This window comes from Mustela lutreola, chromosome 14 (genome assembly GCF_030435805.1).
Source record: "Mustela lutreola isolate mMusLut2 chromosome 14, mMusLut2.pri, whole genome shotgun sequence".
NCBI lineage: Eukaryota > Metazoa > Chordata > Mammalia > Carnivora > Mustelidae > Mustela > Mustela lutreola.
In genome coordinates this window covers 12418409-12442818 of record NC_081303.1, presented here as the reverse complement: position 1 = coordinate 12442818, position 24410 = coordinate 12418409, and the positions used below count along the sequence as shown (strand labels likewise).

At 43.7% G+C, this 24410-nt stretch overlaps 2 long non-coding RNA genes across 2 annotated transcripts in view; one reads left to right on the top strand and one right to left on the bottom strand.

Moving 5' to 3' along the window:
- Positions 1 to 659: 659 nt before the first annotated feature.
- On the bottom strand, positions 660 to 22918 carry LOC131815328 (uncharacterized). The gene is made up of 4 exons (XR_009347655.1): positions 19695 to 22918; positions 17501 to 17683; positions 14195 to 14260; positions 660 to 717 (listed from the first exon to the last, which is right to left on the bottom strand). It is a non-coding gene; the product is annotated as an uncharacterized LOC131815328 (long non-coding RNA).
- LOC131815326 (uncharacterized) overlaps positions 19423 to 24410 on the top strand; it is a 19624-nt gene continuing 14636 nt past the window's right edge. Inside the window, exons 1-2 of the long non-coding RNA XR_009347653.1 lie at positions 19423 to 19525; positions 22917 to 23066. This is a non-coding gene — a long non-coding RNA (uncharacterized LOC131815326). The remainder of the gene's footprint in view (positions 19526 to 22916; positions 23067 to 24410) is intronic.

Here is a 24410-nt window from a genome sequence, read left to right as displayed (position 1 = left end):
ACAATGGACTATTACTCAGCCATCAAAAAAAATGAAATTTTGCCATTTACAATGACATGGATGGAACCAGAGGGTATTATGCTAAGTGAAATGAGTCAATCAGAGAAAGGCAATTATCATACGACCTCACTGATACGTGGAATTTAAGAAGCGAAACAGGATCATAGGGGAGGAAAGGAAAAAATAAAACAGGATGAAACCAGAGAGGGAAACAAACCATAAGAGACTCTTAATCATAGGAAATAAACTGTGGGTTACTGGGAGAGAGGGGGGTGGGGAGATGGGGTAACTGGGTGATGGACATTAAAGAGGGCATGTGATGTAATGAGCGCTGGGTACCATGTAAGACTGAGGAATCACAGGCATGTACCTCTGAAACTGATAATACTTTATATGTTAATTAAATTGAAAAAAATTTTAAAAAGAGTATCTACTGTTTTCCTCCTTCCCCACCACCCTACATGAACCTACCCTCCACAAAGAAAAGGAAGATCTGAGACTTTTAACAGATGTCCTTTTCTAAGTTGAAGTCACAGGCCATCCATGAAAGCCTTCCCTGTCCACCTCAGTCAAGACAGACAGACAACCCACCAGGCTCAGACACAGGTTGTCTTACTGCAGTGATTTCCAACTGGTGACCCTCCAACCTATGAGAAGTTGCTCCTCTGGATGGATTCAAGTCATTAAAGAAGTAATAATGTCGGCCTCAATTTCCTTCTGTAAAATTCCAATAGGAACAAAGAAAAGAATGAAACCGTTGGAGAGCTGGAGTGTTTGGTAGCGGCTGGCTGCAGGTGGAGGGGTGGGGTGGGTAGAGCCCTGTGAGGGCTGAGCAGGGCTGTCCATCTCCCCTAGGTTTACCGCCACCAGCCACTAGAGGGAGCCAGTGGGGGTAGGAATACTGGTTACATTTCATTTTACTTTGTGGAATTTTTCCTTAAATCTCGTTATTATGAAATTTTTAGATTTTTAAAATTCATAATAAAATTTAAATTTTATTTTTAAAATATTTTATTTGTTTATTTGAGAGCCAGAGAGAACGAGATGGGGAGAGGCAGAGGAGAGGGAGAAGCCAACTGCCCACTGAGCAGGGAGCCCGATGTGGGGCTTGATGCCAGGACTCTGAGATCATGAGCTGAAGGCAGCCACTTAACCAACTAAACCACCCAGTGCCCCATAAAATTTAAATTTTAAAACAGAGATGTATTGTGAAAAGTGTAAGAACCCTCCATATGCCTATCATCAAGGCTTAGTAGTTATTAACATTTTGCCATATTTACTTCAATCTATTTTTTGGTGAGGTTTTTTTTTTTTTAAGGATTTTATTTATTTATTTGACAGACAGATCACAAGTAGGCAGAGAGGCAGGCAGAGAGAGAAGAGGAAGCAGGCTCCCCAAGGAGCAGAGAGCCCGATGCGGGGCTGGATCCCAGGACCCTGGGATCACGACCTGAGCCGAAGGCAGAGGCCTTGGTGAGGTATTTTAACATAAATCCCGGACAGCATGACACCTCACCCCTGAACCCTTCAGTGTGCCCTGCAAAGGAAGAAGGAACGTTCTCTGTGTAACTCCAGGGCAATACTATCACTCCCAACAAAATTAACAGTAATTCCTTAATATCATCTAATATCTAGTCCATATTCAAATTTCCCTAGCTACTCCCAACAAGTGATTTTTGCAGGTTCATTTCTTTGAGGATCTAATCAAGTCCCACACATTGACAAGAAACTTGTAATTTGTTTTATACGTGGTCATACAGCATTTATTTAATTTCAAAACGAAGAATTGTTTAAATAGGAAAGTATTTATGGAACATTAGTGTTAATATGCATTAAGCTAATGATAGCACATAAATGATAATTCTGCAAATTAGCCTAAGGATGCTCTTTATTCAACTCCTTGTTATTATTATTTGATTAAAATTCTTCCACAGCAACCAAGATTCTCTAGTACCTTGAAAATTAATGTTAAAAATCAATAGGGTCAATATATCTAATTTGACTTTTCATTGGATGAAAATGCCTCTGTGTCCTTGGGCTTTATTTCCTGAGACGTGCTGGCAAATAGAAACCTAAAACCTCCTCTTCTCTTGCCATTTAGAAACAAAACACTAAAATGTATCAAAATAACTCGGGGTGGGGGGGAATCTCAAGAATTCTAGTAGTAGGTAATGAAAATAGTTTATGTCTATTTTCGATGCCATACTCAACATGTAGTAAAATCTCAATCTGTCTTAATATTCCTGTGGCTCCCCAAGATAACACAATATGTTATTTCAAAATTTATTCATTGACAAATCATTTTTAGACAGTTATTTTAAATCAATTTAACACCTTGCATCATTTGTTAAATGGGGAAACTGGCATCTGTTTCTTATGAATGTTATTACATAGAGTATTAAATTAGCATTATTATATTTAGTCAGGTGCTAATCTAAAAATAAAAACGTGGACTAAAAGTCAGGATTTTATCGTACTCAAGGCGAAAGTAACAATGATTTTTTAAAGTTTCTAAAAATTCCCAAGAGTTGTTATAGTCTTGAGAAAGGCATTTGGAAGCCAACAGGAGTTGGAGTGTTTTCCAGCACACCGGATTGTACTGCATTCCAGTTACAATTCCCTTGCTGGAACAAATGGAACATTCCCGAAGCCTTGCAGGCAAACTTGGAATCTCTCCAGCCCCATCTCCCCTCCCAGCTAGGATCTGGTGTGTGGAGCGAGCTATTCCTCTCTGTGTGGCTGAGTCCAAGGGTCACAGCTTAGACTCAACTTCTGGCCCCTGCTCAGGGCTGTGGGCCTGTGCTAGGCTCTCCCTAAGTGTCCAGGCTCCAGAACACAGGGCAGAGGAGATCTAGTGGAGGTTCGCCTGCCCTTAGTAGGAAAGAAATCAAGGCACCGGGCAAAGAAACTGCTCTGAAGTGTGAAAGGGACTGGAGAACTACGTCTCTTATCCACAGAAGCCTGTCCGACAAGATTGCTAAGGACAGAAATGGCTCTGTCTTCAAGAAAGTCCTTTATTGGGATGCCTGGGTGGCTCAGTTGGTTAAGTGTCTGCCTTCAGCTCAGGTCATGATCCCAGGGTCCTGGGATCGAGTCCCACATCGGGCTCCCTGCTCCTAGGGGTTTCCTCCCTCTGCCTGATGCCCATCCCACCGCCTTGTGCTTGCTGGCTAGCTCTTTCTCTGACAAATACATAAAATCTTAAAAAAAGAAGAGAAAAAGAAAATCCTTTCATTAACATTTGAATGGTCCTCTGCACTTGACCTCCTTGATCTCGGAGAATCTTGACCCTCAGGCAAGGCCCATCCTGTTCTGTCTCAGGTGATAAGCAGGGGGCCAACTAGACCTGGAAGTCAGGGGTCCTGTCCCTTGCCTCACTGCTTCTCAGCGATCCAGACAAGGATCTGGATCCCCTCAGAACCACCGTGCAGAGCGTCACCACTGTACCTCTCACATGGGGATATAAACTTTGGGGGTATTTCTGATCACTGCTGCCCCCTCTGGGCCATTCTCCAGTGGCCTGCGAAATCCTTCAGCGGAGGAACCAGGTCTTTTGTCTTGGAGTTCCTACGTTCTGTGCACAGAGCAGGCACTTTACAAACGTGCTTAATGGATGGCTGCCTGTGGACACCGACTTGGAGGCAGGGACACAGCAGAGCTGAAGGCACCACGGATGAATGAGCACCGAGGCACTCACGATGCATCCACATCAGTTGCTGGATTCAGTTCTATGAGGCCAGGGCCCATGTCTGATTTGAGTGTGTATCTCCCAAAATATGCCTGGCACGTCGTAAGTGGCCAATACGCTTCTTAAGAATTCATTCATTAACTTATTAAGTATTCACTGAGTGCCTCTGTGCAGTAATCGTAAAGGAGATGGGGCAGGGGTGCGGTTACCTGTAAGGGTTCCAGCTGGATAAAACAAAACCAAGCTTTTGGCTCTTCCCCGAAATACCCTGGAAGGCTTCCTGGAGGAGACAGGGTTTCTCAAGGACCTCTTTGGTCAAAATGACCCAAGCGTGTGTGTTCTCGAAATGAACCCAGATGGCTATCATCCTTCATTTCACCCGTGCTATTTCTTGCTCAGGGTAGGCCCCGAGGGAGACACTTCTACCTAGCATTTTGACCTTACTAGAAACAGGTTCTCTGGGAAGAGACAGAGGCGGAAGGACTCTAGAAAGACTGTACTTTCCCTAGGTGCTCGGGCCTAGATCAGATAAATGCTTAAACTGAGTCTTTCTGGGATTCAGAAGATGATACAGAAACCAACAAGGGGGAAAGCTTTACCTAAGGGAAACCACAGAGTGCCACATGACTCCAAGCCTGTCAGGGTCCAGAGACCAGGGTACGCGGCTGATTCACCCTCTTCTGTGAAACCTTCTTGCTTTCACCTGGAGGTGAGGGCTGGGTGCTACGCAGAGGCGCTGGGGCAGGGCTGAGACGCTCCTCGGAGTGGGCACTGACCGCGGCCCTGAGAGCAGGAGTGAGAGGACAGCACGCCCACGCCTCACTTTAAGCAAATTCAATTTCAGAGCGCAAATTCAAATTTGCACTTTCAAAAGGAACAGTTCTTGGCCTGACAAAATAATTCCCCATGAATTTCCTTAAGGGTAAGCACTGAAAATAGGATTTCGTTTACGAAGAACGAAAATATACTATGAACTTTGTGGGGGGACTTATTTCTTGCCAAAAGACATGTACATCTCTAGGCTGATTATAAAATCCTACAACCAGAACAAATCTCCAGAGCTCAGCCTGGTCCTGATTCCTGCCTCCAAGAAAAATTTTCTTAATCAATCCTTATCGACATCCACCGTAAACAGAGCTCCATGCCAGGACACACAAACACACTGCAGATTTATTGTAATTTCCAAAAGTGGAGCGTTCACAACCTCTTGGGGAGAGAGTCTAGGGCAATGCTGTTGTACTTCTCAGGAGTTTTAGTTGCTGGCGGGACAAACCCAGATCAAACTGGCAGAAAGACCAAAGGGCATTTGCGACCCCCTGAGTCAGCTTCATGGGTATGAGACCTATAAAGTCACATAGGGCCCCACGCCCAGAAAGGCCCACACTTGATTTAATGCTTTGCTATGGGTTGTCCTGAAACTTTTTTTTTTTTTTAAGATTTTTCTTATTTATTTGAGAGAGGGAGAGACCGAGATAGTGAGAGATGATGAGTGGGGAGAAGAGGGAGAAGCAGGCTCCCCACTGAGCAGAGAGCCCGATGTGGGCTCGATCCCAGGACCCTGAGATCATGACCTGAGCTGAAGGCAGATGCTTAACTGACTGTGCCACCCAGGCATCCCTGTCTTGAAACTCTTAACTTTTTAACAAGGACTCCAGACCTACTTCGCCACTCATGCGGCTGGTCCTGATGGCAGCCGTAACTGGGAGTCCAGGGCTGTTACTGCCCAAAGACGCTCATACCATAGACTGTGGGCACGTGCTCTCTCGTCCCCTCCCCCACCTCCTCCTCCCCCCATGCCCACCCTCCTCACTTCCTGCTCCCTCTTTGCTCTCTCTCTCCCTCCTTTCTTCTCTCTCGCTCCACCTCCTGGCTCTGCCTCCCACTGTGTGGCGGTTTACCTGTCTTCTAGAGTGGCAGGCCCCTAGTGCTGCAGGACCCCAGGTGGCCCTCCCGACATCCATATACTAATCCCAGAGAAAGGCTTTTGGCAGAGCTTGGCTGGCGGGTCACCAAACCTGCTTCCTCCTTCTGAGATCACAACTAGATGGCATTCCAGCTTCCCTTGCCTCTGGAATAGCCATGGGAAGTAGTTTGGCCAATGGGATGTGAGCAGATGTGAAAGTCTCTGCTTCTGGCCTGACCCATAGAAACCTCCTCAGAGTGATTTTCCTCTTCTCTTTTTCCATTTGCTGGCTGAATAGAGCAGACTCTGAGGCCCAGGAAGAGAGTGAAGCCACAAGACGAAAGGAGCCTAGGTCCCTGAATGACTGCACAGAGAGCCACACTGGATTTAGAGTGAATTACAAATGCATTTCTATTTGGTAAAGCACTGAGATTTGGGGGTCCTTTTTGCAGATGATAGGGTTTCTGATCTGTACCCAGCACATATGTGATTGCCCCTGTGTGGCACGCAAGCCACCCTTGGACCAGTTACTATAGCTGGGGGATCATGAGCCCATCTAAGGGCATGGGGCACCAGATTACAGCCCCGCTAGGACCACATGCCCCGGGGGAGGAAAATGGGTGGAAAATACACACACAGCCCTGAAAAAAATAAATAAATAAATAAATAAATAAAATAAAAGACAGCTTCGAAAGTTTACTCTAGCTCTGAAGAGAGCAACCTAAAATCTCAAAGTTCCCAAAGATGTACTCTTTGAAAATGTGAATAGCTTAACATTAAAATGGTTCTCCCTCTTATTATTATATCATCTTAGTTCTTTCAAAGAACTTAATATTGCCTGTAGCCCCATATCCAGGTAATGCACAAGGGCTCACCCCCTCTATTTTTGCTGCAAGTGCTTCAAGACTCCAGCTGAAGATCTCATAGATGAGAAAGCTAAAAAGATCCCTTTACAGTCTAACCATCTGTTGCTATATCAATCTTCAGCTTAGGTGTAGATATAGATGAGAAAAATAAAGCAGCAACAGCTTCTCATAGTCCCTGAGATGAAGACACGCCCACCATTATCTGCTGAGGAACTTTTCATTTTGGTTGGTTTTCTGCCAGTCCATCTGCTCTTAAAAGGTTTCCTATCTTTGACTTGTGAACAGAGTTTTGCTCTACCTCAGTGGGTGGGGAAGAGTTTAACAACGTGGATGAAATCATTGGGACTTTGGGGCTGCTGGAAATTCTGGGTTATAGTTTTCACAAATGGTTTTCCCACTTCCAACTTTGCAAATCACTCAACCTCTCTGAGGCTATCAGATAAGCAGAGCTATGCTGTCTACCTCCCAGGCTGTGTTGAGGTTAAAATAAGATCAAATGCATTGCAAACTAGAAAGGAAATTTCAAATTCAAGATCTGATAGTTGCACGTGACGGTCTTCCTTTCAATTAGTATGGATAATGGAAAGTCGATGGGAAACACTGAAAATCATTTGTCACCTTCCTTCCCCCGGGGTACCCAGACCCAGTCCTTTAATCATTGCTCTTGAACCTGAATGTCCTATTCTTTTAGATCTGTGGTTCTCAGGCTTGGCTGCACATTAGATCATCGGGGAGCTTTTATTCCAGTGCCCAGCTGCACCCCAGGCTCAATAAATCAGACACTCAGGATGGGTCTCAGGCATAGGTTTTCTAAAACACTCCAGGTGATTCCATTGTGCAGCCAAGGCTGAGAAGCTGTTTTAGGTTACTCTTTTGGGGGGAACTCAGGAAATTCTCTCTTGTCACATCTGAATCTATCTGAATCTAATACATGCCTAAATAATTTCATTTCAGTGGGAGATGAGCACACTTTGGAGCTATTATATTGGCCTTATGTTATGTTAGAGACGATTGCAAGACTGTCACACATGTTTATCACCTTTGCTAAGCAGTGTTCAGGAGGTGCTTGGAGATGAGATGTATCTTTTACAGAATGCTGAAAATACCATTTTATACCAACTGGAAAGATAGAATGATGGATTCTGAGTTGTTTTGTATAAACCTGGAAGAATACCATTCAGCATATGACAATTACCTGGCATCTATTGTAGAAACTATTCATGAGGTTGTGTGTGTGTGTGTGTAGGAGAGAGACAGAGACCGTTGGAATCCAACAGGGACCACAAGGCAGCTAGCAAAAGTGAGTGGGAGGGTGGAGGTGCCATCACTGGTGATACTCTGATCCACTGGGCGCTCAAGCAGTCCTCAGACCCCAGCCAGCCCTGAGCACTAAGGGCGGGGGTGAGGGTGGCAGTTACTGGAGGGTTTGTGTCTCCTCCGCAGAAGGTCCCGCGAGCGCCCCCTGGTGGTCAGGGGAGGCTCCGCTAGAGAGTCAGTCTCTAGCTTTGGGCTTTGGGCTCCCCGGGAGGAGCTGCAGGCTGGTCTTCCACAGTCAGAGCCTGCCCACTTCTCCCCTCCCAACCACAAGTCCGCCCAGGACGGCTCTTGGGCCGGGCAGCTGCTGCTGCTGCAACATCACATCGTCCCCTTTAGGGTGACCTGGGCTCCGTTACTTAACCTCGTTGAGTCTCAGTGTTTTCATTTGAGTAATAATATCTACCTGACGCCGGTATTGTGGGGATTCACGGAGATGAACGCACATGCAGCTCCTGGAACCAGAGGGGATTCTGCTGAGTCCCTCTCCTCCATGCTCGGAGGCACCTTGTTGCGTGTGCTCTTGCTTTCTACCTGCTCGCCTACCCTCTGTGTCCTTGGTGGCCGTCCCCATCATGCAGGCTGTTCCCCCGGGATCCGGTCTGGGCACCTCCTTCCCATCTAACAGCACATCACATTCTGTCCTGTGATCCATTTTCTTCATTGACCTCCACACTGACTCTAGGAGGTAGATGAGGCAGCGGCACAGCTTCCAGTGCGCCCAGCGTCAAAGAGCAAATCACTGGCAAGCACAGTAAGGAAAGGATCTGCCGTCGTAGAACACTGACTGCATGTGCTGAGCGTGGTGCACACATCACCTCATTTTAGCCACACAAACAACACGGCGAATCAGGTATTTTTATTCTTACTCTACAGAGAAAGAGGCGGGGATCTGGGTAGCTGGTGACTTCTCTAAGGTCATAAAGAGAGTAACTGGTACACCACAACTTGAACCCCTTTCTCGTCAGTTACAAAGGCGTCCCCCATCTCTGGCAGTGACTTCTCTGGATTCCTGGAAAACTGCTTCTCTTCCGATAAAATCCTATCCTCCGGGAAAAGCCTAGCACACTCACAGCTGGCAGAAGCACCGAGTTGGGGCGATTCAGTAATGCCTTCTCTTTGCTTGGGGACATTTCTGCTTAGGATAACTAACTGTCTGACGCGGAATAACCCAGAATATGTATTCTCACGACTCAGTCCTCCCATGGCCAGAATCAGGTAACCCCTCGGTAAATATCAACCCCGGCTCTTCTCGCGAGAGTGCTTCAAGGGAGGAGAAATGGAGATTCACTCTTTTTTTTTTCTTTTCCTTTTCACTTAGGTGGAACTTTAGCCCTGGAAGTCCGTATTTTTAAATGTTTTTCAGGCAGTTCTATGATAAGGGCTTTTAGATGTCAGGTCCTAACCTACTGAGAGCTTCATGAAATCCATGTATTGGATTATGACTAGGAATTTTTTTCTTTTTTAAAGATCTGTTCATTTGAGAGAGAGAGAGAGAGAGAGAGCATGAGGGGGGAGGGGAGGGGCAGAGTGAGAAAGAAAATCTCAAGCAGACTTCCCGCTGAGCATAGAGCCTAATGGGAGCCTCGATCCCAGGACTCTGAGATCACGACCTGAGCTGAAGTAAGAGTCAGCTGCTTAACCAACTGCACCACCCAGGGGCCCCAGATTATGACTAGGAATTTTTAAAAGAAAAGCAATAGAGTAGAAAATATCAGTGTGTATGGCACATAAGAATAAATATTACTTCAGGAAACTTTTGCCTCAGTTCTCTATATATACGTGTGTGTGTGTGTCTGTGTGTGTGTGTATTTGTATACTTGCAATGTAAAATGTATTTTTTTGAGTCACAGAAAGCATGTGGAAAATGCCAACTGTTTGTTGTTTATAATCTGTTTGCCATTAGGATTTATTATATTAACAGCTCTCATATTTTTGGTCTCAGGACACTTCATACTCCTAAAATTTATTAAGGAGCCCAAAGAACTATTGTTTTTAAGTGTTATAAATATCAATATTTACTGTATTAGAAACTAAAACTGGAAAATTCAATCTTTACTAATTCATTTAAAATAAGTTAGAAACCCATTACACATGAACATGAATAACATATTTGTAATTATATATATATATTTATTTACTTAATAAATATACTGAATAGTGAGAAGAGTGACACTGTTTTATGTTTTTGTACATCCGCAATGTCTGGAGCTTACACACCCTAAGATGACCTCAGTGAGTCTAGAGAATGAGGGAGAACCTACAACTTGCTTCTCAGCAAAAGAAACTGGAAAAGGTGATAATATAGACACCCCTGGATTACATTATGTTACGTAAGACTCCGTTGTGGCAGACTGGAATTAGATCTTCCTGCTGGCTTTGGAAAAGTAAGCCACAATATGGTGGGAAGCAAGGACCGATGTTGCCCTCTGGCAGGACCAGCGAGATAGTACCCAGAAAACAGGGACTTTGGTGCTACAACTCCAAGACACTGAATTCTGCCAACAAGCAGTGCACTTGGACAATGACCCCTGAGCCTCAGGTGAAACGGCACCCCTGGCCAACATCTTAATTTTAGCCTGTGAGACCTTGTGCGAAGACCCTGAGTACCCCGTCCAAACCCAGACTCCTGACCCAGAGAAACTGATATAAATGGGATTTGTGTTAAGCTACTGTGATTGCATTATTTGTTCTATTGTAATGGGAAACTAATACATATGATGTCTTAGATCTGCTTCTGCATTCGATCTGTTGTAATAAGTTGTTTTTTGTTTTTTTTTTAAATATTTTATTTATTTATTTGGCAGACAGAGATCACAAGTAGGTGAAGAGGCAGACAGAGAGAGAGGAGGAAGCAGGCTCCCCGCTGAGCAGAGAGCCGGATGCGGGGCTCGATCCCAGGACATTGGGATCATGACCTGAGCCGAAGGCAGAGGCTTTAATCCACTGAGCCACCCAGGCGCCCCTGTAATAAGTTGTTTTAACTGAAGTATCTGAAGAAAATCCAGCCTCACACAGATATGGACTTGGAAAAGGGGAAAGTATTTTTTTTTTTCTTAAAGATTTTATTTATTTATTTGACAGAGAGATATCACAAGTAGATGGAGAGGCAGGCAGAGAGAGAGAGAGAGAGGGAAGCAGGCTCCCTGCTGAGCAGAGAGCCCGATATGGGACTCGATCCCAGGACCCTGAGATCATGACCCAAGCCGAAGGCAGCGGCTTAACCCACTGAGCCACCCAGGCGCCCCAAGGGGAAAGTATTTTAACAGGTTTTTTTAAGATCCTGCTGGGAGAGGGAAGTGGGAATTATTGTTTAATAAATATAGAAATTCAGTTGGGGATGATGAAAAGTTCTAGAGATGTGATGGGTGATGCTTGCCCAACAGTATGAATATACCTATTGCCACTCAACTGCACACTTTAAAAAACAGTTAAGGGGAACCTGGGTGGCTCAGTGGGTTAAGCCTCTGCCTTCGGCTCAGGTCATGGTCTCAGGGTCCTGGGATCGAACCCCACATCAGGCTCTCTGCTCAGCAGGGAGCCTGCTTCCCCCTACCCTGCCTGCCTCTCTGCCTACTTGTGATCTCTGTCTGTCAAATAAATAAATAAATAAAATCTTTATAAATAAATAAATATTTTTAAAAAACAGTTAAAATGGGAAATTTCATATTATGTACATTTTACCACAATTTAAAAAAATAAATTACTGACAATTTAGAGATAGAAACAGCGTTAGCTGCAATGTGGAATCTGAAATCATATCAATGATCTTCATACTCTGTTACAATAAAATCTATTAGTCAACCTTGCACTTCAAATGGCTTTTACCTATTCATGATTTTGTAACATTATGCATTGATTATCTGAAAAATATTGGTCTACTAAATTATGCTGATCTTCTAAAAGTTAACTCACTTAATTATATAATATGAAAAATTCATATTCATTAACATCACTACTAATATCAGGGAAGTCATTAAGTTTGGAGAAGCTGTTAAATTCCTGATGTAAGAAAAAAGAGGAAAATGAGGAGTAGGTACAAATTTACCAAAATTTTGATTTTTCCTTGAGAAGTCGACTTTTATCATTGGCAACAAGTACAGTACAATGCACTCTTAGAGATTTACAGCATAAAGCAGGAAAGAGCACATGAGAAGCAGAAGGTCACGGAGTCAACATCTTTTGATTTTATTTTCCAAAGATGGTCACAACCGTCTCACATTTTACGTGTTCTTGTTACACCCCATCAAGAAACGGAATCTAAGTTCCCATTCCTTGAAAGTAGGCCAACTAGACTGACTTGCTTATCAACAGAACAAAGGAAATGCGGCATTCTGGAACTTCTAAAGGTAGATCACAGCAAGCCTTACAGCTTGAGTTTGGAAACTCATGTCCCCTGGCCAGGAAACCTGTGGCTGCTTCACAGCCTGAGAAGAGCTCCCCGGGGCCCATCACCTTCCACTACTAGCTACATGGGGGTCCCTTCTAGGTTGTCCAGCCTTAGAGTGCCTTCTGATGACTACAGTCCCAGGAAAGACCCCAGGTTAAAACTGCCCAACGGGGGCGCCTGGGTGGCTCAGTCAGTTAAGCATCTGCCTTTGGCTCAGGTCATGACCCCAGAGTCCTGGGATCCACCCCAAGTCAGGCTCCCTGCTCAGCAGGGAAACTGCCTCTCCCTCTCCCTCTGCCCCTTCCCCTGGCTCGTGCAAACTCTCAAATAAAATAAAATCTTACCAAAAAAAAAAAAAAAAAGAAAGAAAAAAAACGACAGTAGGAGAGGAGGAAAGTGTAAGATAGGTAAAAAAGAGTAAAATAACTGATTATAGTTGGTGGAACAAAAAGTAGAATTGCAAGTATGATATTAGTAATGCCAAAATACCAAAAAGAAAAACTAATTCTAACACAAGTAACAAACGCTAGTAGGATAAAGTAGGTAAGACAGAGGAATAAATTAAAGTGAACTAATCAATAGATACTGTCTAGAGTTGAATGTGAAGAGTGTTTGTTTCATTTTGACCATCTGCCTGCCCCATCTGTGATTCTCCTATGTTTGGTGAATTCTCCTCTGCCCGTGCCTCCTGCCATCAGTGCTGAAAAGGCCGATGCTTGCTTTTCCAGTTTCCTAAGCAGGTAGAACATGGGCATGTCATCAAGGCTCAGTCAACTGCTGCTAGGAACTAATGACATAAAAAAGCAGAGACGGCGAAGAATCCATTTTCCAAGGGAGGTGGAAATGGCCAGCATCTAGTGGCAGCCATGGCAGTGACCACGTGTGGCATCAGTGACCAGGGCAATGCAAACTGAGGTGGTCAGGTTCAGTAGAGGCAGTGCTGCCGTGTGCCCTTAGCAGACTGGGCTCTGGGGCATGCCTTCGCCGATGGTTCTAGCTGCGAAGTTTTACTTTGTTTCTATGTACATTCCCAGACTCATTCTTGGGGTTTCTTGGCATTTCTGTGAATTACTCAATATCGTTTTCAGTACATCCCTTTCCTATTTACATAAGCCAGAGTCTGTTTCCTTTGCTTACAACTGGGAACTCTGATTAGTCCACTGATAAGGCAAGAAGCAGAAGTGAAAGCCCATTACTTGAGAAAGAATCAGAAACCCAAATGTCAGCAGTGGTTAGCACATGCAGCTCCTTTAGCTTGTAACAAATCTTCCTGAATTCCACTTTTCTGGCTTCATCTGGAAAATGCCCCCTCATCCTTCAGATTTCAATTTAGATATAATTCCCCTCTCCAAAGCCTTTCCTCGTCCTCTAACACAGGCACAAGTCATAGCATTCATTTGTGTTGTGATGGACTATTTCTTTGTCTTTATTGCCCAATTTAATAAAAGTTGCTCAACTGATCAAAAGAAATGAAATCTTGCCATTTGCGATGACGTGGATGGAACTAGAGGGTATTATGCTGAGCGAAGTAAGTCAATCAGAGAAAGACAATTATCAGATGATCTCCCTGATATGAGAAATTTCAGAGGCAACGTGGGGGGTTTGGGGAGGTAGGAAAGGAATAAATGAAACAAGATGAGATCAGGAGGGAGACAAACCCTAAGAGACTCTTAATCTCACAAAACAAACTGAGGGTTGCCAGGCGGAGCGGGGGTAGGGAGAGGGTGGTTGTGTTATGGACACTGGGGAAGGTATGTGCTATGATGAGTGCTGTGAAGTGTAAACCTGGCAATTCACAGACCTGTACCCCTGGGGCTAATAATACATTATATATTAATTTAAAAAATTAAAAAATTTTTTTAAAAAGTCGCTCAGCTGAAGGGACTATACCATGGTTACCATTATGCCTGGTACATGGTGGGTATTCTCAATGAACTTTGTTAATAAGCAGAAATTATGGAGGAGTTTTAACGAATTTTTTCTAAATTATCTAATTTATAAACAGAAAAACCTTAACAAGGTAATCAACATACCTTTTTCCCTACTCGAGTCGATACGGGTTCCTTAAGATCATGACGAAGAAGAAAACACACAGTCACCTGCAGAATAAGATGTGATGATCTATGTTAGGATCAGTGGTGTCTCAGGCTCTACTTTCTTTTTTCCTTTTGTTTGTGTTGATCTTGATTTATATAAAATGTAACAGAATTACCCTCAGATATTAATATAGTAAAAGAGAAACAAAGTAATTTTTTAAAACATACATGAAAATATTCAGAAGGTCTTTTTTTTTTAAGATTTTGTTTATTTATTTGACAGAGATCACAAGTAGGCAGAGAGGCAGGCAGAGAGAGAGGGGGAAGCAGGCTTCCCGCTGAGTAGAGAGCCCGAAGTGGGGCACCTCCAGAGGGTCTTAAACCAAGTAAAATTCCTCCCTCTGTGGACGTCCAGACATCTTTGGGACTTGTGTGGATTTCTTCTTCTTCTTTCTTAAGGTTTTATTTATTTATTTGAGAGAGAGAGACAGCACAAGGAAGGGGAGGGGGAGAAGCAAACTTCCCACTGAGAAGGAAGCTGGGCACAGGACTTGATCCCAGGACCCAGGGATCACAACCCAAGCCCAAGGCAGCTGCTTAACCAACTGAGCCACCCAGGCGCCCCCTTGTGTGGGCTTCTTATCCATGTCTATACAACCTGCCTGCCTTGTCTATAAAACCAAAATATTGACAGACTATTAGAGAATTTAAAAAGCAAAATGAAGTTTTGGGGGAGAAAAGACATGAAAGCTATGTTTTAAATTTTGAATAGAAAGAGGATCAGATATTAATGACCCACTAATAGCTTTATACTCCTACTAAATGGTAAACTTTCATATACCTAATTTGAAAAGTCTGTCCTAACAACAAAAATCAAATACGTATTGCTATAACCTTGGTAAAAATCTCATGCAGATTCAATCAAACTAAGCATCTGTTTCAGTTGAACTTTGCTTTGCGGTCTAAAAGAACAAGATTCAGTAGTGATGTGGTGATACTCTTGGATCACAGTACGTGAAACTGGTTTTCTTCACTGATAAAGGGAAACACCAATTGCTACAGACTGAATTGTATCCCTCCAAAATTCATTCACTGAGAGTCCAGCCCTCAATGTAACTGTATTTAGAGGCAGTATCTTCAGGAGACAATTAAAGTTCAATGAAGTCATAAGGGTAGAGCTCTCACCTGATAGTACTGGTAGCCTCACAAGAAGAGAGATATCTCTCTGCTCCCCATGCACCCCAAAGAAAAGGTCAGGGGGAGGTGTGAGGGTGCAGCAAGAAGGTGGCCATCTGAAGCTGGGAAAAGAGTCCTCGCTGGAAACCTAACACTGCTGAAGCCTTGATCTTGGACTTCCCAGCCTCCAGAACTGTGGGAAAAGAAATTCCTGTTGTTTGAGCCACATAGTCTGTGGTATTTTGTTATGGCAGCCTGAGTGGAGCAAAGGACCAAAGAGAGCTGTGGTTTTGGCTCCCCTTCAGAGCTGAGAGCGTCTCCTTGGTACCTGCCAAATATCATTCCTTATCTCAATCTGAGGCTTCGTATTTCTCCTCCCACACTTAAAGCCCCTCCGCCTTCGGGCTCAATCTTGAATCTTGATTGTTCCTCTCGATGCACTATTCCATTGGTTCCTGACCTTTAGTGCACATAAGAAACACCAAGGAGCTTGTTAAAAAGCAAATTCCTATGCTCCACGCACAGAAATCTCCATTTAGAAGATCTGGAGGGAGACCTGCAATGATTCAAGTAGCCTTGAGACCACACTCTGCAAAACACTGCTCTTTTAGAAGTCTTATGCAGTCCTAAAACCAGTGAACATATCACTCCTCCAGCTCGTTATTTGCCCATCTCCAAACCTTCATCGTTTAATAAACACTTTCCTTGAATCATCAATGATCAACGTGCATTTTAAAGTAAAACCAAGCTCTTCTGGAGGCTTAGTCATTTTGGTAGGTAAAACGTATTCTTCCTAGTTCACATAGTCATACAGCAAATTTACTTCAGTCTCGATCCAGTACTGAAAATGCAGTGGTGAACAAAACAGACAATATTTCTACATCCACAGAACTTACATTCTAGTTTTGGGACAAGTGAAAAAAAACCATAAAACAATTTCTAGTGAAAAGTGTTATGAAGAAAATAAACAAGTGATGTAATTGATAATGCCCTGGTGGACAGGAAGGGCCTGGCCTCCGCAGAGGTGACACTTGACCTGAGCTTTGAAAGATGTGAATCAAGGGCACCTGAGTAGCTCAGTCAGCTAAGGGATTAAGCATCTGTCTTTGGCTTAGGTTGTGATCTCAGGGTTCTGGGATAGAGCCCTGCTCCATGAGAAGCCTTGCTTCTCTCTTTCCCTCTGCCCCACTCCCCACTCCTGTGGATGCCCTCTCTCTCTCAGTAAATAAATAATATCTTAAAAAAAAAAATCCAAATTAGCCAACCATGTGAAAACTCGTAGGAAAAAACTTTCAGGCAGATGGAACACAAATTCAGTGGTCCTGAGACGTGTAGAAGTTCAGCATTTTTGATGTCCAGAAAGAAGATGGGTTAACCTCAAGCACAGTCAGAGGGAGAATGAGATGAACAAGAAAGCAATGACCAGACAATGAAAAACTATGAAATCAGCTTCATGTTTAAGGACTTGTGGTTTCACCATAAGTATAGTGAGAAGCAACAAGAGAATTTAAGCAGGAAGTGTCAAAACCTGATTAAAATCTGATTTGTGTTTTTAAAAAATCATACGGCTGTGTTTTGTGGGGGAAGAGACTCTATATGGGTAAAAGCAGAAGCAGGAAACCCATTTAGATGGTTCGTACAGTATTTTTAGAAGAGATTTTGGTGGTTTGGCTTAGGGCAGAGTTCCTCTGCCCTGTCCTTATTATCATTGGGGGCCACACTATTCTTGTTGTGAAGGGCTTTCAAATGCGTGTAGGATATTTAAGTTTATCTCGGACCTCTACCTGCTAGATTCCAAGTTGCCTTTTTTTTTTTTCCAAGAAAAATGAGAGGAATAAAAGAGAAATTACAGAGACTAAATCCAAGAGGCCTATAAGTATAATAAGAATTCCAGAAAGAAGAGAAAATGGTGGAGAGGAAATTTAAAAATGGAAAAATGTGTCAGAGCTGGGCCTTTTTATTTTATTTTTTAAAGTAGACTCCACACCCAGCATGGAGACTGACATAGGGTTTGAACTCTCGACCCTGAGATTAAGACCTAAACTGAGATCAAGAGTTGGATGCCTAACACTGAGCCACCAGGCACCCGTAGATTTTTAAATACAAATTCATTTTTTTAATACTTACAATACTATTCAGCTTATCTGTTTCTTCTTGGGTACATTTTGATAGCTTTGATAGTGGTCTAGTTCATCTGAGCTGTTGAGTTTATGAGTATATAGCCGTATCTCTTTCAATATCCACTGGGTCAGTAGTGACATCTCCTCTTAGAGCATGTATGCTATAGGAATGACCTAGTGCAATAAAAAACTGAAGACAAAGTAGAGAAGATATGTAACTGCAGCTGTACAGACCTCAAATCCTGTTATCATTGATTTCTTCCTATCTTTCAATTCTATATCCAACCTTTTCATTTGTCCTTGCTAATATTTCTTGCAGTTCCCCCCCCCCATTCCCCATACTCTTTGGCATAAACCTGTAATAGCTCCTAAACTATCTACCTAAATTATTTCATTGGCTGCCTAACCAGTTTCAGAGCCATTGCCCACTGTAATTCATCCTCTGCACCCCTGCCAGACTTCACTTCTTAACTTTCAATGGTTCCACTCTGCCTGCAATATAACGACCCTCCACACCTGATTTAGTCTCGCCTTTTGAGTTGCAGTTCAGTTCATTTTCCTAAATCAAGGGTCTTTAACATGCAGGTGTTGGAAGGGAGGGGTGAGCTACGAATTTCCTAAAATTTGAGTAAAATGTGTTATATGATGGGAACTTTATTTCTAGAGCAAGGCTACAACCATTATCAGATGTTCAAAGTGAAAAAAAGAATGTGCTAAGCCTTCAACCTAATCTTTATTTCTATAATGTATCAAGAATAACACACACACACTATATAGCTTCTCCAACAGTTCCCACATCAGTAGTGATCACTCCTTTCTCTGAAATAAAATCCACATAACTTTCATGATCTAGCCTAAACTTAACATTTCACAGATGAGGATGCAATCTAGTGCTTAACAAATCTGTCCAAAAATTTGGCTCCAGTAGAACTTTTCTGTGCAACTGAGTGCTGATGTGCTATTTTGTTGGTCTATTTTATGAATAAATTTCATATTTCTCCTTGTGGTCAGGAGCCTCAGAGATATTTAAAACTCTAATTATCTTTACTGTCTTACATAAACTAGCTGCTCAAATGTTGGCTGAGAACAGTGATGACAATAAGACAGTTCTATTGAGGCAAAGGAAAAGGGCTGTAGTGAGTACTGGGTTAGGAGCACATTTTTAAGGAAGCATAAGCACATTTGGGGGATGCAAAATATTAAGCCCAGAGCTTAGATATCTTGCAAAATGTAACACTCAGGGGTCTATGTGAGGAGAGCTTTGACTGTTCCTAGCCAGCACTCAGAAAAAATCCCTCAGAAGCAACAAAAAGGAGGATGCCCAGGTATTTGGTAAAGAGAAAAGATAAGAGCACCTGCTTTCCAGTGAGCTACACAATGGATTCAAATGTCAACACCACATCCAAGCTATGTCACTGTTGCACGGTTACAGGGTTCTTGACTCCCAGAGTAGAAGAATGAATCTCAAGGACAAAAAGGGCATGAAGTAAAGTCTATTAAGTGAAGGTTGGAGAGGAAAGAGCTCTCTAGAGTGAGGAGGGTCCTGAATGGGTGGCCACTGAGGGGGTTTATGGAAGAAAACCTGCCAGGAAACTTGGTACATATCTCATCTATAACATTTAAGACAAACAAGGTGGATTTGTTATGGTCCCTTCCCTCTGGCCAATATCTTGTCTATAACATTTCTCCACATCTGGAATTTCTGAGAGTCCGGTTATGTAGCCGCTTTCCTGTCTCTCCCTACCTGGCCTCACCTGGACCTGACTCAACACCTTGCGCCAATTATTTAACTTTTCTGCGCTTCAGTTTTGTCATTTGTTTCTACCTAAGAAATTGCTGCAATGTTTAAATAAAACCATGCCCGTGGAGTGCTCGGTTGAGTGTCCTACACTCAGGCATTCCTTCCTTGAGTGTTAATTGTGGCTATTATTTAAGGAGAAGAGCGGTTTTAGGAAGGGAGGAGGTGCTGTGCGGGGACGGATGGTTCTTGCTGAGACTTTCGTGGGAAGATGGGAGGTTCTGTAGCAGACAGGTGAGGAATATTCGATTGGGGAGGGTCACATTTCCATGGTGTGCACCTGCAGGACCCGGCGCAGTGGCAAGACCGGCCAGAAGCGTCAGACCAAGAACACACCCTCCGCGCGATCGGTACGAGAGGCCGCAACCGGAGAGGATGCGTGAGCCGACGAGAAAGGTCTCACCTTCTGGGGAAACCTGGAGCCCCGGAAGCGGCCTCATTTGAGGAAGGGGAGGCGGGACACGGGGTGACCGAGGGTGCGGAGACACTTGAACGGAGCACGGCGGAGGGGCAAGGTGGGAAGAAAACGCCACGCGGCCCCTTTCCAGCCACAGCTCCCACTGCGGCCACCACGTACTGGAAACCAAGGGGGAAAGGACCATGTGGGGCGAGTTCCAGGGCTCTGCCCACGGCTGCCCGGGAACCAGCGGCAGCGCCGGACGTGGGACCGCACACGGGCGCGCCGCGGGGACGCGCGGGGGCCGTCAGCCGGGCGGGAACGCCCCGCCCACGACGCAAGGAGGGGCGGGGCCACGGGCCTCTTCCGGCCGCGCGGTCTTCCGGCGCAGGCTTCCTTCGGCGCCGGCTGCCGCGGTCCGCGTGGGGCGTTACCTCCAGGCACATCGGGAGCCTGGAGCCCTACGGCCGAGCTCTGTAACAGAAGGTCGCCAAATGGCAGCGTTTTTCCGGCATTTGTTTGGGATTCCGTTCAGATTCTGTAATGGCCTGTCGCCGGATGGCAGGGGTGTCCTGGGATTTGCTTTCCCGTAGATGAGCTTGCCCAGATGTGCTCCCAGTACAATACTGAGCTTTCCTGTCCCGCGCTGTGCTGGTGTCTCCCGTGGATCCGAGTCGCCCCTGGGGCTTCAGCTGAAGCCTTGCAGACTTCTTGGTGGTTTGCACGTTTCTTTCTCGTTTCTTTTCCTGGCAGTTTTTATCGCCGTTTTGGTTGGTTGGTTCTTCCCAGTGGACTTGTTTGTATTGTACCCTGGGATCATTTGGGTTTTAGTGTGTGGATCTCTGTGGTCACTTCGCTGAACCTTTGTTTTCTAATAATTCTCTTGGGTTTTCTGGGTAAGAATTTATCTGTAAATAACAATTTTGTCTTTTCCCAAGAATCCAACACAACACCCATCTAGCCTCAGGGCGCGCTTCCTTCTTCCCAGAAGTCACACGGATTGCATCTTACCTTATCCCTCATGATGTTTTCTGAAGGTTTTTGAAAATTAAAAACAAACTGCACTTTGTTCTTTTTCTAGTTTGCCAATTTGTTTTATTATTTCTTAAAATCAGAAGTGGGTTTTTTTGTTTTTTTTTTTTACCAAATACTTCCAGTACTACTCTCACAGATGATCATACAGTTTTCTCCATTACCCTGCAGCAATAGGATTACAATAATAGATTTTCTAATGTTGAACCATGTCTACCATCCTTACAGTCCTGCTATGTATTCTTCCAGTACATTGCTGGATGAAAATTGCTGTGTATTTCATACAGGATTTTTGTGTCTAAGTGAATAAGGAAAGGGTTAAGGTAGAGACAGGGAGAGACTGGGAGTCCCTGGCTGGGCTCTGAAACTGCTCCCGGCAGGCAGAAGCCTTAAGACAGAGCGAACAGAAGATAAGGGAACAGACAGCCTGGCCTGGGATGGCTGGGAGTATTTTTTCCTTTGGCGGCTACAGTGTATCACAGAAAATGACCAATCCTCAAAGATAAGTCAGTAAGGGTGTTATCAGTAGTCCTTACTCAAACCAAGAGTCTCAAGGCCACAAGCTTCCCACTCAGTTCTCAATAAAAGACTACCATTAAAAGTCCTCAGTGGCAGCCCATTTGGGACCCCCTCTCTCTAGAGAGCTGCTGCTTTCCTTTCTGTTCTCCCCTTCACTTAATGAACTTTCACTTCTCTTCACCTTTTTGTGTCCCCGAGAGTCATTCTCCGACTCAGTAAGACAAGAACCCTGCAATCCTGTAACATAAGTTCATAAGTGAAACTGGCTTATGGTTTTCTTTAGTTGCCTTGTCCAGTTTTGCTCTTAGTTTATGGTGGATCTCAAAATGACTCAGGTTAATCTCTTTTTGTATGACCTGGAATAGACCTAGCGTATGAATGATCTATTCCTTAGGTTTGAAAAACTCACCTTTAAAGCCATCTGGATGCAGTGACTTTTTTAAGAGATTAAATGTATGTTTTTTTCTAGAAAAGGATCCCTTTCATTTACATTTTCAAATTTTGTGTATTAAATTGTCTCTGTGTCATGAACACGCTGTGAAGGCACACGCAGGAGTGTCTTTCCACAAGCTTTATTCCATCATAAGCCAAGGTTAACATAATTATAAAGCAGGCTCAGGATTCCAAACTCAATGAGATTTTACCAGTGGTTAACGTGGCTTCTTCCATAGCACACAAAGGATACCCCAAGTCACCCAGAAAATAAGATACCACAGGGGGTAAGGAAGTTAATAAACTGAACACGCAGTCCGTCCGTGGGCGCGCAGTTGAGAGAAGGCCTCGGTCAGGTCCAGGTCAGCTCTAGGCACTGGCATCTTATTATGTGCAAACAGTGAAGGATCTCGGGTCTGTTCTGAGATCAATGGGGCAGATCCTTCAGTGGCAGCTGCTTTTTTTTTTTTTTTTCTTTTTTAAAGATTTTATTTATTTATTTAACAGGCAGAGATCACAAGTACGCAGAGAGGCAGACAGAGAGAGAGGTGGAAGCAGGCTCCCTGCTGAGCAGAGAGCCCAGTGCGGGGACCCGGAGATCATGACCTAAGCTAAAGGCAGAGGCTTTAACCCACCAAGCCACCCAAGTGCCCCGGCAGCTGCCTTTTTTATTTAAGTGGTCAGACATAGAGGGCTCAGGGTCTGGAAAGCCTGACAGTTTGCTGCAAAAACCCTCCCCTTTTTAAAGGGATTGAATTGGTCAGGGGCCCCTGAAAACCTCCTGTGCCTGTGCTCTTGATCAGCCCTGGGGTGTCGGCAGCTGGTGCTGGTCTCGTTGATATCTCGTGGCTGCAGTGTCCTTAACGGCTGCCCATGGCTTGATACTGGTCCCTGCTGGACATCAGAGACTCCATCTTGCTCTCAATACTCTGGTATTAACTTTTTTTTTTAAACCTCACCTTGTTCTTATACATTCATGTATGTTCTGTTGGAGTCCTTTTTCTTGATCAGATTTATTGAACCACCTTTTGATTTTTTATTAATTTTGATTGATTTTATTATTGATAACCTTTATCTAGAAATTTTTTCTCTTTCATTAATGTATGCCTTCATTCATTTCTTCCTTATTTTTTTTTAGGCTGTCAATTTTTAAAAAATTAACTTATTTTTTAAATTTCTTTTAATTAATTTATGTTTTTATTCCTTCTTATTTTTTTAAAAAGATTTTCTTTACTTGTTTGACAGAGAGAGAGCATGAGCAGCAGAGGGAATGGCAGAGGAAGAGGGAGAAGCAGAGTCCCTGCTGAGCAGGGAGCCTGATGCAGGATTCCATCCCAGGACCCTGGAGTGGTGACCTGAGCCAAAGGCATTCGTTTAACTGCCTGAGCCACCCAGGTATCCCTCTGTTTTGTTTTAGATATGTGTTTAACGAGTGTATATATGTGCCCCCACACTGGACATATTTCCTCCTTTAAAAATAAAATTTAACCCTTTCGTAGATATGTGCTTCAATTTAATTCTAACTTGTTTTTTCTATATATTGTACTTCCTATTGTTTTCTTCTCTTTTCTGTCTTTAGTTTGATCAAGTTTTTTTTTTCTCCAGATTTTTTTTCATTAGTAGTTTGGAAGTTATATGTTCAATTTTTATCTAGTGGTTCTCTTATTATATTTTAGTTCATTAAATTCCTATTTTTATATAAACATATGGAGTTTATCAGCATTTTTATGAGGTGTCTTACCTACTGGTTAAGAGTAGAGACTCTGAAACCAGATCACCCTGATGCAAATCCTGGCTTTTCCACTTATTAGCTGTGTGACCTAGAGCTTACTATATACCTTCTCTGCGCCTCAGTTGCCTCATCTGTAAAACGGGGATAAAATAGCATATACCTGATAAGATTATTGTGCAGATTAGTGTGTTAATGTACAATTAATATGTAAAATTCTTAGGACACTGCCTAGCACGCAGCACGTAGATCTCTCTAATCACTCGGTTTTTCCACCTATGAAATGGCATAATACCTGCCTAGCAGATTTGTTATAAAGATAACGCATTAGTGTATATATGTTATTCAGTTTAATAAAATGAGCACCTTCTATGCACTTGAATTACCATGGTTTTTGGCTTCAAGGAGTTCATGATTTAGTAAGGACCCAGACACAGTGGAGTATGACATAACCTTACTACTGTTCCCATGTCCTCTCCTGTGCCCTTCTAATCTATGTCCCACACAGAGCAGTTTCAGAACACATTAATCAGACCATGTATTCCCCTGCCAAAATTATTTCCACTTCTGTTACACTTTACATAAACCACAGTCTCCATTGACTTTAACACTACACTCTGGGTCCTGCCTCCTCTTCTGATCTCATCAAGTGGCACTGTCCCCTCTTCTGGAGACTCTTACCACGCAGGCTTCCTCTCGGTTCCTTAAACCAACCCTCTCATTCCTCGGTGCCCTCTGCCCCGAATTTTCATCCCACCTACGCTGACTCATCATGGCAGACTCATCTTTCAGGTCTCAGCTTGGCTCAGTCAGGTTCTTAGTTACAGACAACAGAATCCACTCCGGCTGAGAGCGGGTCTTGATCAATATTGCACAGCCCACAGAGTCCCCAAGAAGATCAGCAGCCAGACATGCGAGTGGCCATAGTGACAGTCCACTGCTCCCGCCAGCGCTTGTCACCAACACAACTTCCACAAACACGGGCTTCGAAACTCAGGACTCTCCCTCTG